This window comes from Dendronephthya gigantea, unplaced genomic scaffold, assembly GCF_004324835.1.
Source record: "Dendronephthya gigantea isolate DGI-Jeju-01 unplaced genomic scaffold, DenGig_1.0 000300F, whole genome shotgun sequence".
NCBI lineage: Eukaryota > Metazoa > Cnidaria > Anthozoa > Malacalcyonacea > Nephtheidae > Dendronephthya > Dendronephthya gigantea.
Window position 1 is genome coordinate 7,152 of NW_021163310.1, and position 19,502 is coordinate 26,653.

The following is a 19,502-nucleotide window of genomic DNA, read 5'->3' on the forward strand; positions in this document are numbered from 1 at the left end:
CCATGGTAACCATCATTTATCATGAATAATATGATAAATATGATCACGATTATCATAATGATCATTATGGTTGCAATTGCAGCTATAATTTACATGATTGATATGTTATATTTGATGATTATCATCAAAATGATGATAAAGGTTACCATGGTAACCATCATATATCATGAATAATATGCTAAGTATCATCAAGATCATCATAGTGAAAATTATAGTTGCAATTGCAACCATCATTTATTATGATTGATATGTTAATATTGTCATTATCATCAAAATGATAATTATGGTTGCAATGGCAACCATCATTTATCATAAATAATAAACTAAATATGATCAAGATCATCATAATTAAAACTATGGTTGCAATTGCAACCATAATTTATTATGATTGATATGTTAATTTTGATCACTATCATCAAAATGATGATAAAGGTTGTTATGGCAACCATCATTTATCATGAATATTATGCTAAATATGATCAAGATCATCCTAAAGAAAATTATGGTTGCCATCGTAACCATCATTTATCATGAATAATATGCTAAATAAGATCAAGATCATATTGAAAATTATTGTTGCTAAAATAACCATCATTTATTATGATTGATATGTTAGTTTTGATCATTGTCATCAAAATCATGATAATGATTACCATGGTAACCATCATTTATCATGAATAATATGCTAAATATGATCAAGATTATCATAATGAAAATTATGGTTGCCATGGTACCCATAATTTATTATGAATATTACACTAATGATGATCAAGATCATCATAATGATCATCATGGTTGCAATTGCAGCAATATTTTATTATGATTGCTATGTTAATTTTGATCATTATCATCAAAATGATGATAATTGTTGCCATAGCTACCATCATTTATCATGAATAATATGCTAAATATGAACAAGATCATCATAATGAAAATTATGGTTGCCATAGCAACAATCATTTATCATAAATAATATGCTAAATATGATCAAGATCATCATAATGAAAATTAAGGTTGGTATGGTAACCATGATTAATCATGAATAATATGTTAAATATGATCACGATCATTATAATGATCATTATGGTTGCAATTGCAACCATAATTTATTATGATTGATACGTTAATTTTGATCATTATCATCGAAATAATTATAATGGTTGTCATGGCAATCACCATTTATCATGAGTAATATGCTAAATATGACCAATCATCATAATGAAAACTATGTTTGAACTTGCCACCGTCATTTATTATGATCGATATGTTAATTTTGATCATTATCATCAAAATGATGATAAGGGTTGTCATGGCAACCATCAATCAACCTGAATAATATGCTAAATATCATCAAGATCATCATAATGAAAATTATGGTTGCCAAAGCAACCATGATTTATCATGAATAATATACTAAATATGATCAAGATCATCATAATGATCATCATGGTTGCAATTGCAACCATAATTTATCATGATTGATATGTTAATTTTGATCACTATCATCAAAATGATGATAAAGGTTGTTATGGCAACCATCATTTATCATGAATATTATGCTAAATATGATCAAGATCATCCTAAAGAAAATTATGGTTGCCATCGTAACCATCATTTATCATGAATAATATGCTAAATATGATCAAGATCATATTGAAAATTATTGTTGCTAAAATAACCATCATTTATTATGATTGATATGTTAGTTTTGATCATTATCATCAAAATCATGATAATGATTACCATGGTAACCATTATTTATCATGAATAATATGCTAAATATGATCAAGATTATCATAATGAAAATTATGGTTGCCATGGTAACCATAATTTATTATGAATATTACACTAATGATGATCAAGATCATCATAATGATCATCATGGTTGCAATTGCAGCAATATTTTATTATGATTGCTATGTTAATTTTAATCATTATCATCAAAATGATAATAATGGTTGTAATGGCAACCATCATTTATCATGAACAATATGCTCAATACGACCAAGATCATCAGAATGAAAATTATGGTTGCCATAGCAACCATCATTTATCATGAATAATATGCTAAATATGATCAAGATCATCATAATAAAAATTATGGCTGCAATAGCAACAATCATTTATCATGAATAATATGCTAAATATGATCAAGATCATCATAATGAAAATTATGGTTGCTATGGTAACCATGATTTATCATGAATAATATGCTAAATATGGTCAAGATCATCATAATAATCATCATGGTTGCAGTTGCAAAAAAAATTTATTATGATTGATATGTTAATTTTGATCATTATCATCAAAATAATGATAATGGTTGTCGTGGCAACCATCATTTATCATGAATAATATGCTAAATATGACCAAGATCATCATAATGAAAACTGTGGTTTAATTTGCAACAATCATTTATTATGATCGATATGTTAATTTTGATCATTATCATCAAAATGATTATAAAGGTTGCCATGTCAATTATCATTCATCATGAATAATATACTAAATATGATCAAGATCATCTTAATGATCATCATGGTTGCAATTGGAACCATAATTTATTATGATTTATATGTTAATTTTGATCATTATCATCAAAATAATGACAATGGTTGTCATAGCAACCATCATTTATCATGAATAATATGCTAAATATGACCAAGATCATCGTAATGAAAACTATCGTTGCAATTGCAACCATCATTTATTATGATTGATATGTTATTTTGATTACTATCATAAAAATGTTGATAAAGGTTGCCATAGCAACCATCATTTATCATGAATAATATGCTAAATATGGTCAAGATCATCATAATGAAAATTATGGTTGCCATGGCAACCATAATTTATCATGATTGACATGTTAATTTTGATCATTATCATCAAAATGATGATAATGGTTGTCATGGCAACCATCATTTATCCTGAATAATATGCTTAATTTGACCAAGATCATCATAATGAAAATTATGGTTGCCATGGCAACCATGATTTATCATGAATAATATGCTAAATATGATTAAGATCATCATAATGAAAATTATGGTTGCCATGGCAACAATCATTCATCATGAATAATTTGCTAAATATGATCAAGATCATCATTATGAAAATTATACTTGCCATGGCAACCATGAATTATCATGAATAATATGCTAAATATGATCAAGATCATCATAATGAAAAGCATTGTTGCCATGGTAATTATCATTTATTATGATTGATATGTTTATTTTGATCATTATCATCAAAATGATGATGATGGTTGCCATAGCAACCATCATTTATTATGAATAATATGCTAAATATGATCAAGATCATCATAATGAAAATTATAGTTACCTTGGTAAACAGCATTTAATATGATTATTATACTAATGATGATCAAGATCATAGTGATCATCATGGTTGCAATGCAGCCATCATTTATTATGATTGATATGTTAATTTTGTTCATTATCATCAAAATATTGATAATGGTTGCCATAGCAACCATCATTTATAATGAATAATATGCTAAATATGATCAAGATCATCATAATGAAAATTATAGTTGCCATGGTAAACAGCATTTATTATGATTATTATACTAATGATGATCAAGATCATCATAGTGATCATCATGGTTGCAATTGCAGCCATAATTTATCCTGATTGATATGTAAATTTTTATCATTATAATCAAAATGATGATAATGGTTGTCATGGCAACCATCATTTATCATGAATAATATGCTAAATAAGACTAAGATTATCATAAATAAAACTACGGTTGCGATTGCAACCATCATTTATAGACCTTTCTTATAATTCTGGCGTCAGCATAAATAATGCTCTCTCGTGACGTCAAACGCAGATAAACTAAATCGCTTTGCGTTTCTTCCGCTTCCTGTTTGATTTGTTTTGATGAGGGAAAACCCTGCAAAAATGGTAAGTTTCGCTAATATTTTCATTTATTTTGTGTTTGTGTGCAAGACATGATGATTTCATTTAAATATGTGATAAAATTTACAAGATATATCCATCTTATACGCTGTAAATACGACTGAGCAGCAAAGCTGCTATGGCTACAGATACAATAACAAAAACTAGTAGGGTCTGGTTGGTTGTTGAGTTAAAGCCCATGTCTTCGTATTTTAAGACATTTTTTTGTATTTTACTAAAACTCAATAGTCTAACCACTGTGTATGTGCTGTGCCATACTGCAAATCCACTGGAAAATGCTATAACTCTAAGACGAAAAAGAAAATATCTTACCACAAATTTCCTGCTGACGGCAAACTCAAACGAAAATGGCTTGCAAACATTAGGCGAGATGAAAATAGATATTTTCAGGTATCTCAGAGTTTTTATCGTTATAAGGTATTGTTAGATATATGCTTTTTGGATATCTTTACCAGATTGAAAATGGAAATCTATCCTAGGTTTTAGCCCTGTGTTACCTGTACGTGGATAAACGCATTTAGGATATGGGGATAGATATATTGTGATATATTTGCACATTATTATGGTATACGAGAGTATACAATAATACAATATCACAATATATAAGAAAGGAGAAACATTGCCAATCTGGTTAAAACTATAGATTGAATACTGTCAACTATTGGCAAATTTACTTCACTTGGATATATCAAGTCTCAAAGGAATGTGGTCCATACTCTAATGGCATTCTTATTACTATTAGGTAAAAGACCACACTACTGTATGTTCAGAGCACTTTAAAGATGAAGATATTGAGTACCATCAATTCAGCAAACGCTCACGCTTAAACCCAGAAGCCATCCCATCCATTTCAATTGTTGGAAAGATCTTCCCCAAGGCAAAGTGAACAAAAGCAATGAAAATATCCAGAGACCTCCAAATAAGTTCACAGCAAAATAAACTTTGTCAAGTGACTTGGGTCATTCACCACAGTCTAAGTCACCAGTGCTCAGCACTGCTATTAATTCCATTGATAATAATGATGAGCAATTTCCACTACAGTCACAGGACACAACTCCTCCACTTTGTGAAAGTTTTTCCACAAGTTAAGGACAAATGCAAGAGTTAAAAGATAGATGTACCAAATTGGTGTAAATCTGTCAATCTCTACATGTTAGAAACAAGCAGTTGAGAACAACTATGCAACAACAAAGTTCAGAATTTGAGGCAAAATTGGAGGGCATAAAATTTTCAGTTGACAGAATATCAAGTAAATGCTTTACATTTTACACAGGATTTCCAAACAAAAAAGTATTTGAAAGTGTTCTAGATTTTCTGAATCCTGGTCCAAACGGGGAGAATGTAGTATTCGTTAGGAATGAGGCTAAAGACGAAGAGAAATTGAAGGACTTTTTGAAACAAGGTAGACCTCGAAAGATCAGTCCTCAAAATCAGTTCTTTTTGTTTTTATGTCGGGTGAGAGCTAGCATGTTTGAAATGGATTTAGCACAACGTTTTGATGTCTCAGTCAGCTGTATCAGTAACATTATTATTTCTTGGGCCAATTTTCTTTAACTAAAGCTTGGCTCATTGAATATCTGGTCCAGTAAGGAAACCATATGCCAGGCTATGCCCTTATCTTTCAAAGATCAATTTCCAAACACCAGAGTCATAATCGATGCCACCGAAATCAAGGTAGAAATTCCATCCTTACTTGTGTTACAATCCCAAACATATTCGAACTACAAAAGTACTAACACTCTCAAGGGTTTAGTTGGTATCTCTCCAAGTGGTCACATTACATTTGTTTCTCAATTATACACTGGCTCGATTTCTGATCGTGAATTGACAGAGCGTAGTGGGTTTCTGAACTTACCATTTGACCATAATGAGACCTAATGGCAGACAAAGGTTTTGACATTCAAGACATTCTTGACAACTATGGTCTAAAACTTGACATCCCACCATTTTTGCGCAAGCAAGAACAAATGTCCGCTGTTGATGTTGCAACAACCCAGCAAATAGCAAATAAAAGAATTCACGTTGAAAGAGCCATAAGTAAAATAAAAAAATTCCATATTTTCGATAGTTCTAAACCTTTAACTTTGGCTGGAACTGTAAATCAGTTATGGACAGTATGTGCATTGCTTACTTTGTTTCAAAACCCAATAATTTCTTAAAATAAAGATAATAGTTCGTAACTTTGTACCATCCTGGTTCCCGAGGTTTTTATATACTTCAATGTGGAAGACGTTTCAGAAGCAAATACATTCTCACTTTAGAGTTTACACACTTCTGTGAGGTGAGAATTACAATATCACTAACCCATTAAGCTCCAGCACTTGTCCCATGATGAGTAAAATCATCCTGCATTAGACAGAGTAAATAGTAAAAGTAGGGTGCATCAGGGTGCAATGCAGCTCAATGGGTTAAAAAAATATGCAAATGTGAAGGAAATAAATCGGTCTCTTAGACATGGATACATTAATATTATTTATTCAAATTTTACAATTTCATTCAATTTAAATTAAATTATATTAAATTATATTAAATTAACAGATTTGAATGATAATTAAGATATAATGATAAGATAACGTAGAATTCACAAATATGCACATCTTATTGAAATCCTGCATTAAATAAGAAAACCTATATCTCAAAATTTGGGGGTATACTAGTTTTGCACTTTTGCTCAACACTTCAAGTACTGTATGTACACTAATTAGCTGTTGTTTTTGTTAAGATAGGAATTCTAATGAGAAGTGCATTAATGTCCTATGTACAGATTTATATCATTTTAACAATCAATATTTCAATAAATAATGTAACATATGTACATGATAAAAAACAGTTAACTCTGCAATCATTTTATTCCAAAATTCATTGTCAAATTTAATCCTCTCTATTATTATGCCTTTCTGGAAAAACACTACAAAATCACACCATGCAAGACCATAAATTCCAAGTTGGCCTTGGATTTGATAATAATAGTCATGTTTGCGTTTTAATCTAGGTTTCCCATGAACTATTTCACAATAAAAACTTGGATCCTTACATGCATCTTCTGCTCTCAGATTTTTTAAAGTATATGGACACTTAATTTCAACTAAGCCAAACCCAAAATCCCTATCAATTACCTTTCTGTCAGGTGAAGAACATAACCAGGGCATTTGGGGACTTATTACTACACCACAATTCAAAATTTGTAAGGGTTGCATATAATTTGCCTATGTACTTGCAGCATTACTCTCATTATCAATACCATTCTTCACAGCAGGAACATGAGAAATATCCTTTTCATTCACTAATTCTCTGACAAAATTCTCTTGCGACATATTATCCTTACGCTTACATGCTCGCCCAAAATTGCTACTACTAATCCTATTACTTCTCATTTCAAACCACTTTGCATTATCCTTTTGCCCCTGGGTTTCCCCCTCAACCACTGCTGGATTTACTATGGGTAGTATTTCATGAATAAACCTCTCTTCTTCTGCTTGCAGTGGTCCATAATAGGAAACAAATTGATACTGAAAATATGGTAAGTCGGGAAATGTATTAAAAATTGTTAATGGGCGTGACACTGCTGGAATATTTGTAAATATTTCAATGTTACCTTCTGTAAGAGAGAGCTGGTAGCTTAATACACTCCCTAGGGGTACCTTGGTGTTAAGTTTTGTCTGAACTGTAGGTTCAGTATCAGAAAATACTTTTGCAAATCCAAGTTGGGAAAGTGTTGTTTGATCTTTTCATTTAAACTGTTTGCACCACAACTATTTTGTGTGGAACCTTGCCTGGCTTCAAAAAGGGTACTCTGTATTCCTTAAAATCTTTTCTTCTCATGCTTAGGGTCTATGATATTAATGCCCATAACAGGTTCAGCTTTAATGCCTAGTGTTCTTGGTTTATGCCATTGCTGGGGATTATCAGTGCATGAACCCACTCTAGGAAAGTTTTCTAAGTTTAATTTTAGAATATCATCAATAAGATATAATAATGCCATGACATGTCAACAGAAACCACTTGCTCCAGCAACACAATTACATTTTGCATTGACAATATGACCATCACTAGACAGATTAAGACTCATGTTATGAGGGGCTTGTGATTTTTTTTGAGATCGATAACACTTTCCCTTTATACTGCAGCTACTCACATTTACCTCAACTACATCAAAAACATAGTTTTCAAAGAATAATTTATACCCTTTTCTGATTGGCTTTTCTGTGGTTTTGCCTTCTTTTGCACTTTTTTGTGTGTATGCCCGGATGTTACAGAACGAGAACTTCTTTGGCAGGATGTCTGTTGAGCTTGTCCATTTCTGTTAATCTACTGTGCTAGCTGTGCTTGCTTCCTCATTGACATCGCAGTTAGCTTCTTGCTCTATACTACCTGCTGGACATTCTGCCTTGATCTTCTTGCTGTAACATTTTCCTGGATCAGGATCAACCAGTTCATGGTCAACAGTAAGGTTGTTTCTCACTCTATATGTTGAAACAAACGTTAAGATTTAACGTCAGTAATGATATTGCATAAATAGACAATAATCTCCATTATGTGCTGCAAAATATTTGCTGTATGACCTTGATAGCAGTTCTGCCTTGGTTTCTGAGCATTTAAATTTAAGTCCTCTGCATCGAAGCCAAAACTGAAGTTCTTTTTTTGTAGCTCTGTCAATATTTTCTATTTTACATCCTGGGATATCTTTAACAGTTAACTGGATACACATTATATAAAATATAAATATAAAATCAACACAATGCCCATATCAAGATAATTGTAGCCTGTAATACTGTGCCAAAAACGTACAAGCTAAAATAAATAACGTTAAGTTCATCACCAGAGAGGTGCTGAAATCACCTAACGCTCGCCTGCACTGTTTGTCTAGAATAAGGCTAAACTCTGTATGAAAGGTATCTGTATGAAGCACAAATTACCGATCTTTTTATTACAATTAAGGCCTAAAATCCGCGTTGGAGGTAATATTAAGCACAAACTTCAGATATTAGTTGTGACCTCAGAATACTGGCCAAAACTGGCCGGAATTACATTAGTTTTTTTGTGACCAATATTTCTTCCGTTTCTCGCAATCCGCGCACGTGATATCAACAGGTAAGTTAACGGACCAGGCAAAAGTCCCTGCTTTAAGCCGGGCGCACACACAACGATTTTACGGTAGTTGGTCCATTCAGGTTTAGACATATAGGCAGCCCTTGCCCAGACATGTTTTCCTTCTCGCGGCGCTCGCGCCTCGCGCGTGTACGCGAGTCTACTTGGTCTAATCTGACCAAGTATAGATTGCCAGTCGCCACATTTTGATGAAAACATCCATCTAGACAATCTAGACAGGAATCGGCCGACTAAAATCGTCGTGTGTGCGCCTAGCTTTATGAAAAAGAGAAGATTGGATTTTTATATCTACACAAAAAAGGATTATGCATCAAACAACGAAAAGGTATGTACATAAATCTTATAGGGCCCTGTCTGCAATTTAACTGGCTTTAATAATATATTTGCATGTGTATCTACATAAATAATATGCAAATATATGTCACATGCGTTGCCATTTGCCTTTGCATTCCGAGCCTATCGGCTTTCTACTTATAAATACTTATGTGCTAAAGCTTGTAATTGCGAATTATCTGACAATATTCTTTAAACTTTAACGTTGGACTATGTTTTATATATATTCACTCCCTGAATGATTTCTATATTAAGCGATTGAATTTTGATACGGCATGTCACAACACAATCTCATAATTTATAATTGTACATGTACAATACAAACATATGGTAGCATACAGGTGAAAATATTTGAAAGTTTCTCATTTGGCTTAGGGTTGTACAAATACTTTCGTTAAATATGATTCAGCTACAACTTTGAATTAAAAAAGACAGGGCTACACAATAGCCCTGAAAATCGTAATGAGCGTGATAACTCTGGATAACTCTAACATTGACCTTATCATGATGCTAATAAGCTTAACATTTGCCTTATCATTTGATAATTTTGAGCAAAGCTCTCTTTATTATTGTATAAATGTGTACCAAATGGCACTGAATAGTCACAATGCATATCAATGACTTATATTTATGATGATTCCTCTGATGTAAAGCCATAATATTTAAAAAATATAGCATCTTAACATTGACCTTATCATTATGCTAATTAGCTTAACATTCACCTTATCATTTGATAATTTTGAACAAAATTCCCATTATTTTTGTGTAAATGTGTACTAAATGTCACCATATAGTCACAAGACATATCGATGAGCTATATTTATAAAGAATCTTCCAATGCAAAGCTATAATATTTAAAAAATATAACATCTTAACATTGTCCTTATCATTATGCTAATTAGCTTAACATTCACCTTATCATTTGATAATTTTGAACAAAACTCTCTTTATTATTGTATAAATGCGTACCAAATGGCACTAAATAGTCACAATGCATATTGATGTCTTATATTGATAATGATTCCTCTGATGTAAAGCCAAAGTATAGAAAAAATATAGCATGTTAACATTGACCTTATCATTATATTTTGTTGTATAATGTTCACTCCCCCCTGGTAAACGGTTCTTTTGCAACAAATAGACTCCTTAAGTAGATAAGTTGAAAATAATGGGAAAATAAAAGTGGCATCTCAACATTCTACTTATCATGTAGTGTGGACGCGGACGGGGACAGTGACGGGGACGGGGACGGGGACGGGGACGGGGACGGGGACGGAGACGGGGACGGGACGGGGACGGGGACGGGGACGGGGACGGGGACGGGGACGGGGACGGGGACGGGGACGGGACGGGGACGGGACGGGGACGGGGACGGGGACGGGGACGGGGACGGGGACGGGGACGGGGACGGGGACGGGGACGGGGACGGGGACGGGGACGGGGACGGGGACGGGACGGGGACGGGGACGGGGACGGGGACGGGGACGGGGACGGGGACGGGGACGGGGACGGGGACGGGGACGGGGACGGGGACGGGGACGGGGACGGGGACGGGGACGGGGACGGGGACGGGACGGGGACGGGGACGGGGACGGGGACGGGGGGACGGGGACGGGGACGGGGACGGGGACGCGGGGACGGGACGGGACGGGGACGGGGACGGGACGGGGACGGGGACGGGGACGGGGACGGGACGGGACGGGGACGGGGACGGGGACGGGGACGGGACGGGGACGGGGACGGGGACGGGGACGGGGACGGGGACGGGGACGGGGACGGGGACGGGGACGGGGACGGGGACGCGGACGCCAAGACTATAGCAATAGCTCTCTTGCACTAAAGTGCAGGCGAGCTAAAAATGAAACCAACCTTTGTACATGTACATTACTGAGGTCCAATCTAAAAAGGAAATAGTTGCATGGTTATAGCATTTTCCAGTGGATTTGCAGTATTCTCCTCTTTCACAAATACCATAATGCTTTGCGCTTTGGGGGGTTATTTAAAAAATATTTCCTTTGTACCATTTGTTTACAATTTTACATTGTTAATAATGGGTAAAAAAGACTATTGTTGTGCTCCTGGATGTTCAAATAACCGAACGAAAAACCCTGAACTACAATTCTACAGAATTCCGAAAGAGAAAACTAGGAGAAAGAGCTGGCTGGCTAGAATTAGGCGTGATTTTGACCCTTCTGAAAACACACGACTGTGTTCTTCTCATTTCGCTGACGGCGTCAAGTCAGATGAAAGAACCAGTCGAAATTTTATTCCTTCGATTTTTGAATACTCTCACTTGGCACAAACAACTCCAAGGACCACGAACAACAGTGTCACCAAAGATACAGCATTGGAAGTTATTACAGAACCGAAGCTGAAGAGGCAACGAAGAATGCCGGTAAGCCTGTCTAAACTTCCTTCTGATTTATCTTTTCCTCAAAGGTTTGATTGGCATCTTTTTATTCATAGACGAATCAGATACGCTTTTTAAAAACCAGTTGTGAATTTTAATAATTCATAAACCTGTTCGGTAACATTCACACTGCATGAAAAGCGCCGTATTCCAAGGTATTCACATGTGAATACGGGTGTGAATAAAACACATATTGCAAGCGTATTCCGACATGGAATATTAGTGTGAATACGGCATCGTATTCTTCAGTATTCTAAGTGTGAATACGCCGTGAATATGCCGCGTATTCTGACCAATATTCACACTTGGAATATCTCACTTCTCACTTAATCCGTGTTTCCTCAAATAAATTCATCAGCTGACATTTTTAAACTTTATTTTGAATGCTGAAAAATTGAAGTGGAATTTTATTAAATAATTGGCGCAAAAACCAAAAAGCGCGCTTTCGAGTTTAATAAACATTGAACGAGGAGATCGTGCGTTTGTGGCTGTAAGAAATCTTTTTGGCGCTTATAAATAAGGGAAGAGAGTGAAGGATGCCAAGGGCTTGGTAAAGTCTGGAAACTCTGGTCGCAGTTAAAGAGCATGCCGGCGAGTATTTGTATGCTACGATTCCCACGAAGTCTGATGAAGAAAATGCGCGAAATAGAAATGAGATTGCATGGCGCGATTTCCACAGCACCTTATGTTCGCTAATAAGTGTAAAATGATAACGAATATTAACCGTATTTGAAGGATTTTTTATTGTTCAAAACCGAAAACGCATATACTGTTTGTGCGTAAGGGACCTCTTCGGCAGGGGCGGATCGAGCATATTCTCTGACCGGTGCATCGTCCTGAGTCTCGCATAAATAGGGGGGTCCGGGGGCATTCTCCCCCGGGAAATTTTGAAATCTAGGACCCCGCAAATGCGATTTCCTGCGTTTTGAGCGAATAGTTTGCAAAAAATACACGAATAAAATGAAGAAAAAAACCACTGTTATTTCGCACAAACAGTCAACCACACACGGACAAACAGCATGCTCTTATCTGGATTTCATCACCACCGATCTCAGCGACAACCACGAATCACGAGTTCACCTAACACAATCTCCACTCATTACCACGAGGTATGCTTGGAGCGTGATGAGACATAACTACAGTTTTGAACAAAAAACAAACGAAAGGGACTTGTCCGGAATGGCAATAACGGGCATTCATTCTGGCCATAGCATTCCACACATATCCACATTGCACCAAGGTTTTGCAAAATAAACAAACAAACAGATTCGTACCATATTAAAATTATAATTTTCAAACCATAACAATTTACATTCCACAATTCCAATTACAGACTCACTTCAACTGTTATAAATAAAAAATCTTCAACCTTGCAACATTGCCAATCATCTCACTTTCAAAAAGCACCCAACAACATTTGGAATAACAATTTTTTACTAAAACAATGCATAAAACTCCTGTTTATTAAAGAGCTCAGTGCTAGTAAGGTCTCTCCAATGCTGGTGAGGTCTCTCCATAAATAACAAAGATCCTCTTTGCCACAAAGTAACTTGGAACAAGCCCTATATAGACAAGTTCCATTGCCTTTGGTCCTAAATGCATAAAAATGCATTATATATTATACGCCATCATAAAATTCTAAGGATTAAGATCATTTAAGGAACATGCACAATTTAAATTATCTGCAATATTTTTTAATTATTAACAAGATCAAAAACACATATAATAGTTTGAACATAAACCTTCTACAGTAATTATGATATTGTTTTAAAAAGGCATAAGTTTAATAATATTACCTAAAGGACATAAGTTGTTCTAATGTTCATTTATATACTGTATGGTCCTTGACAGTAAATTTATAATCACCGTGTACTAAGGACAAGTCAACTATTGTCAAATGTCAATATTGCTACAACCTTCTGGGTTCTTACCATGATATAATTCTATTGCAAAACATTAATATGAATTTAATATTGATAATAAATAGAGTGTTAGTTGTTATAATTAACAGCAATATATATTTAATCATAGTATATATTTTTGTTTATTTAATGCTTTTGAGTAATATCTAATGTAACTAGATTTGAGCAGCTGCAAGCCTGTGGCTGTGCCTAGAACTAAAAATATGCCACACTGTTGACTGCCCTCTACATATATCAGAATATGAATCATATCATATATACAACAATATAATATATATACAACTACATACAGCTTAATAGTTAATAGACAATAGTTAATACTATATAATATAAAGCTATTGTTAGGCCAATGTTGGCAAAATTAGAATATTATTCTTTACTTATTATCATTACTGCAATAAATAGTCAATAATACTAGGATACCAAAATAACCAAACTACCCAAGTATACTGACAGTAATGTAAACAAATACTCACTTTAGACTCACTCTAGAGCTCGGTGTTACCCACGCTGTCACGTTTCGGTGATATGCTTCGGAATATAATTCACTGGCAATATCTCTTTCAACTTTGCCAACTTTAAAGGGATTCGAAACCTTCGATTTCGACAGGGGAGTGGAAACTTTCATTTCAGCACCACGCCGGTACTGCCTCAATATCGGACAGCTTATTGTGTTCAAGCAAAGAGCAAAGATCGCACTCATTTGCATCGACATTTGCATCAACATTTGCATATCTTCACTTGCCGCCATGATACAGCATGGCAATGAACAAAATACGACGTCACAGTGGCTGAGATGCACCGGTGCGTGTGCCCACGGTCTCAAATTTTTGGCGAGATGCACCGGTCAGCAGCTTAAAAACGGCCCCAAAACAATAGATTTGTGATGTCACAGTGGCTGGCTAGCGATGCACCGGTGCATCAACCGATGCATCGCTAGCCACTGTGACGTGAACCACAGATAGCTCACTGACCTCTATACATATTTATGCATATATATTATGAGATATATCCACTGGATATATCCCGCGTCAGATTTCCCCAGATATTCTTGGCGCGACATTTCAAACGCTTTTATGTTATTATGCGATTTTTTGACGGCGGCAGCTACTGCCCAAAGAGTAGGCGTTGTTAAAAAGCAGTCAAAGCAGGCTATTCGCCGATTTTTTCTCGCAAAAAGATTTAAATATTATTTAAAACTATTTTGGCGCACCTATCATTTAGTTTCGCTATAGTTTGAAAGTTTTATATTTTCAGAAGGTTTGAGAAATCTGACCGATGCATTCGCATCGGATGCACCGGTCTAGATCCGCCCCTGCTCTTCGGTGAGTGACTAAATATCGCGCAGTTGAATTCAATAGCCGGCCTATAGACTATACCCTATGACCATGTTGGGAGTAATCTCAACATTTTATTAACAAATTACCTGGTGATAAGAGGTTAATGGGTTATGCGTTCGCAGCCTGTGCGAATGTTTAGGCATTTATTGTCCCTCAATTCTGTCCATTAAGGAAAATATCAATATGAACAAACATGCATAATCTTTAGGTTGCCATGTTAATTTGAATAGCAGTCATACACATTGCAATGGTAGGTTTATCCACAGTTAATGTGTTTTATCAAGGTTGATCAAATGCAATACTAAGATTTCAGTCAATTATTTAAATTTTATACAGTCCTTAACAGATCATGTACATGTGATGGGTTACAACATTTCACATTTTATAAAATATTATTGGAACATCACAAATTGTTCAAAAATATGTAGCAAAAACACAGCCTATCATGAACTTCTACTAAGCTGTTATGATTTTCAATCTTTCATCAGCTGATTGTTAATTTATAAGCAATGTTATTTTAGTATATATCAATCCAACATTGCTCCTGGAGTATGTCAGAAATTATACTTAATAGTAAATTGTTGAGCAAAGCAAGTGATTTTTTCACTTGGTAAGATATTAAAAACTATAGGTGAGCAGATAATGAATCAGGAACTTCTTTCACAGGGTGAAAAATCCTCTTCATCTTTAGCAAAGTTAAGGCCAACTCTTTTGGGAATTTTCTCAATCTTGCAACCCCTGATGGCTAAAAACAATTAAAACCACCTTAAAGCAATTATTGAACAAAATACATATTAAACTTTCTTAAGCTATAATAGATTATTATCCGAAAGGTTAATGATAATGGTAAAAGCTGATGTTGAATGCATGGCCATTTGTTTTTATTGTTGTGCATAGAATTTATGCAGTAATAATTATAATATTCCTAGGAGAATGTATATGTACAATGTACAATGTACACACCATTCATATAATTTGGAAGCTAATCAATTAGGTAAAAATGGAAACAAATTCTTCCATGAACTTAAAGCTTATATACACATAGCTACTCCTAGTATGCAAACATCGAGAAGCTGTAGTAAACTCATCTACACTTTAATGGTATATTCTTTAAGTATTGTGATTATAATTTATGTACGGAAAAGTAATTGCAAATAAATCAGTAAACAGTCTCAGTGATGAGGGCAATGTTAAAAGGCTTCACTTAAAAACACAGTCTAGCATGAACTTCTAAGCTGTTAAGATTTCTGTCTTTGGGCAGCTGGTTGTTAAGATTCCTATCTTTTGGCAACCAGTTCAATAGCTATTCTGTGGTAAATATTAGTGTAAATATAATTCATATATGCTAAAAGGAAAAATATAGGCCATTATTTTGTTAAAAAATATGTATTATATATAACTAAAAAAACACAGTCTGGCTTTGATTTCTAAGCTGTTAAGATTTCTGTCTTTGGGCAGCTGATTGTTAAGATTTCAATCTTTTGGCAATCAATCATTAGCTATTCTGTGACAATTATATAACAATATATATCTATAATATATAAATTTTGCCTAAAATATAAAAAACCCTCATGAAATGCACCAATGCACCTCATTTCAATGCATCTTGAAACGTCTATCTAAGGGTTATGTTATGTTAAAGTTATGATTACAGCAGCTTTCTGAATATTTGTGGTAGGTAAGAAAGTAATGTCCCTTTTCATTTTTTTCCAGTATTGGCAAACTTTTAAATTTTGTTTGTGTTGAGTATGGCTTTGAAATGGCAAACATTTGTACCTACTATAATTAGTGTGTGATGGAGGTAGGATTGATGAAAACCATCATACAATTTATTTATTTACAAGCAGGTACAGTTAGCTGTGTACAAATTAGCTACAATAAACACAATCGTAATCTATTTATATTAATAAAAACAAAAAAAGTGATGAGCCCAGCCGTAAAAGCGTTGGCCTCGCACTATTGTTGTTGTGTTGTGTTGTTTCAGGACTATAGTATGACATAACTCTTGTTATTATTAAATAACTTACCTGATTTTAGCGCCGCCACAAGAATTATTTTGGGGCATCGCGAACATCTTTAACAATTCAAAGTTGAACAGCTTGAACTTCTGTTGAAACCACGCATTGATATATAAGCGCCCTGGTTGAAACCAATTGACATTTGTGCCATGTTATCGTTTTGTAAACTGGACAAGTGGACAACTGTCCAGGGAACTGCACAACTTTTGCGAGGAACATTTTTAAAAAGACATTTATTTGTTATTGTTATACGACCTCCGAATTTCGCCATTTATTCGCAATTTCGCCGCAATTCCTTGGCGCAAAAATTGTCACTAACATGTCGAAGAGGAAATTTCCCAAAGGAAATTTCCTACGATTTCCCAACACTGAACTGTATATATTACGGATGCTTTTGACGATACAGAATCATCAACTTTCTACCCATGTGTTTACGTATCCAAGCAAAAATAAAAGTATTTCTTTTATATATAACTTCTTTTACACAGGTAATTAAAGAAATTGATGGATATTTCTCTTTTTATACAGCTTTTTTACGACTTACGAGGCTACTCAGCGCTCATCGACTGAGGATATACGATACTCGACATCCCTGCGGCAGCAAAAAAATTAATCAAATAAAAATCATCGTGCGTTTGGTAAAATTTATTCTCTTTATTGTCTGTCGCCTAAACAAATCAAGTGCAATTTCAATTTGTGACCGTGATGAGAAGAAATCTGGACAGTTGACACCGGCATTGAACTGAAACAATCTTTGCCTATTCCGTGGTATATAAACGCATTTCCTGCAATATTTACACAATATAACTCGTTGATTATCCCGTATTCATGCGTACAATCACATTTTGTATGCCGAAGTGTGAATACTTGGTCTTGAAAAATATTCACAGAGTATTCGAAGGTATTCTAGGTCAGAATACGCGGTGTGTTTTATTCACAGGTATTCACATCGGAATACCCCCAATATTCCGAGGATATTCACAGTGAATATCTGTGAATACGTGTGAATATGGACCATATTCGAACTCATATTCGCACGTATTCACCTGTGAATACGCGGTTTTTCATGCAGTGCAACGTTTGCGCACTGTGCAGCAATTGTTAAAATCCTTTATATTTTAACTTAGGTACCCACTCGAAAAGGGAGGCCTAAAGCTAATCCACAAGATGATAACTTTGGAAGGCACAATGTTCGGGGAGTATGCCTTCCTTCGAGCCATCCTCTGAAAGCACATGATTATTGTAGAACACAGGCTTATCCAGACAACCTAAACTTTGATTCAGAAACCTTAAAGCATATCAATGACTTAGAAAGTAGAGTACAGAAACTTGAAGAAGAAAACAAAAATCTTCGCTCACGATGCCTCATTTTAGCCCAATTGAAGCATGATGATTCTAGCTTTCAGTTTTGGACTGGATTTCCTAATTATGGTTCTTTCAGTGCTTTGTTTCAGTACCTGGAGTGTGCTTTAGTAAACAAGAGAAACTGGAGGGGATCTGATTTGTTACGCAAGGTAAATGTAACAGAAAGAAAGAGAGGGGCCCCAAGCAAGTTATCACTTGAGGAGGAATTTTTTATGGTTCTGATTCGCCTCAGACTTGGACTCACCTTGACTGACTTGGCATCGCGTTTTATGCTCAGTGAAGGCAATATTAGCAAAATATTCACTACTTGGATCAATTTAATGTACTTTGAATTAAAAGACCTCTGCCAAATGCCAGAATCCCTGGATGAAGGAAAGGCCAAGCACTTTTCCAATTTTCCAAATGTGAAGATTATCATTGATTGTACAGAAATTTTTACAGAGAAGCCATCATCATTGCAAGCATGCAAAGAAATATATTCCAATTATAAAGGGCACACAACATTCAAGTTTTTAGTTGGAATTGACACACATGCAGCAGTTGTTTATGTTTCTCGAGCTTGGGGTGGGCGCACTTCGGACAAACATATTACATCAAACTGTAATGACTTACTAGATGCAATGAAAGAGGGGGATGAGATAATGGCTGATAGAGGATTTGACATAGATGATGTCTTAAGTGTTCCAGGTGTTAAAGTTATCATCCCAGATTTTAAGGGGAAAGACCGCTCACAAATGAGGGCCGTTGAAGTAGAAGGTCAGAAAATATAGGAGTGGTACGAATACATGTGGAGAGGGCAATACAGAGAATCAAGATTTATCGTATTCTTCGAACTGAAATACCTTTGACTATGACACACTTAGCTGAGCAAATATTTACTGTTTGTGCCTATTTAGTTAATTTCCAGTCCCCAATACTACAATGGTTGACAGTTAAATATTGAATAGAGCATTGGAAACAAAACTTTTCAATATCAAATATTTCAGAATCATACTTTGATATATATTTCCCTAACATATTATTTGTCTGTACAATAAATTACAGTATAAGTAAA

General features: G+C 35.0%; 1 pseudogene; it reads left to right on the forward strand.

Moving 5' to 3' along the window:
• The first annotated feature begins 17,932 nt into the window (after positions 1-17,932).
• LOC114541652 lies at positions 17,933-19,391 on the forward strand (annotated as a pseudogene).
• Positions 19,392-19,502: the final 111 nt, after the last annotated feature.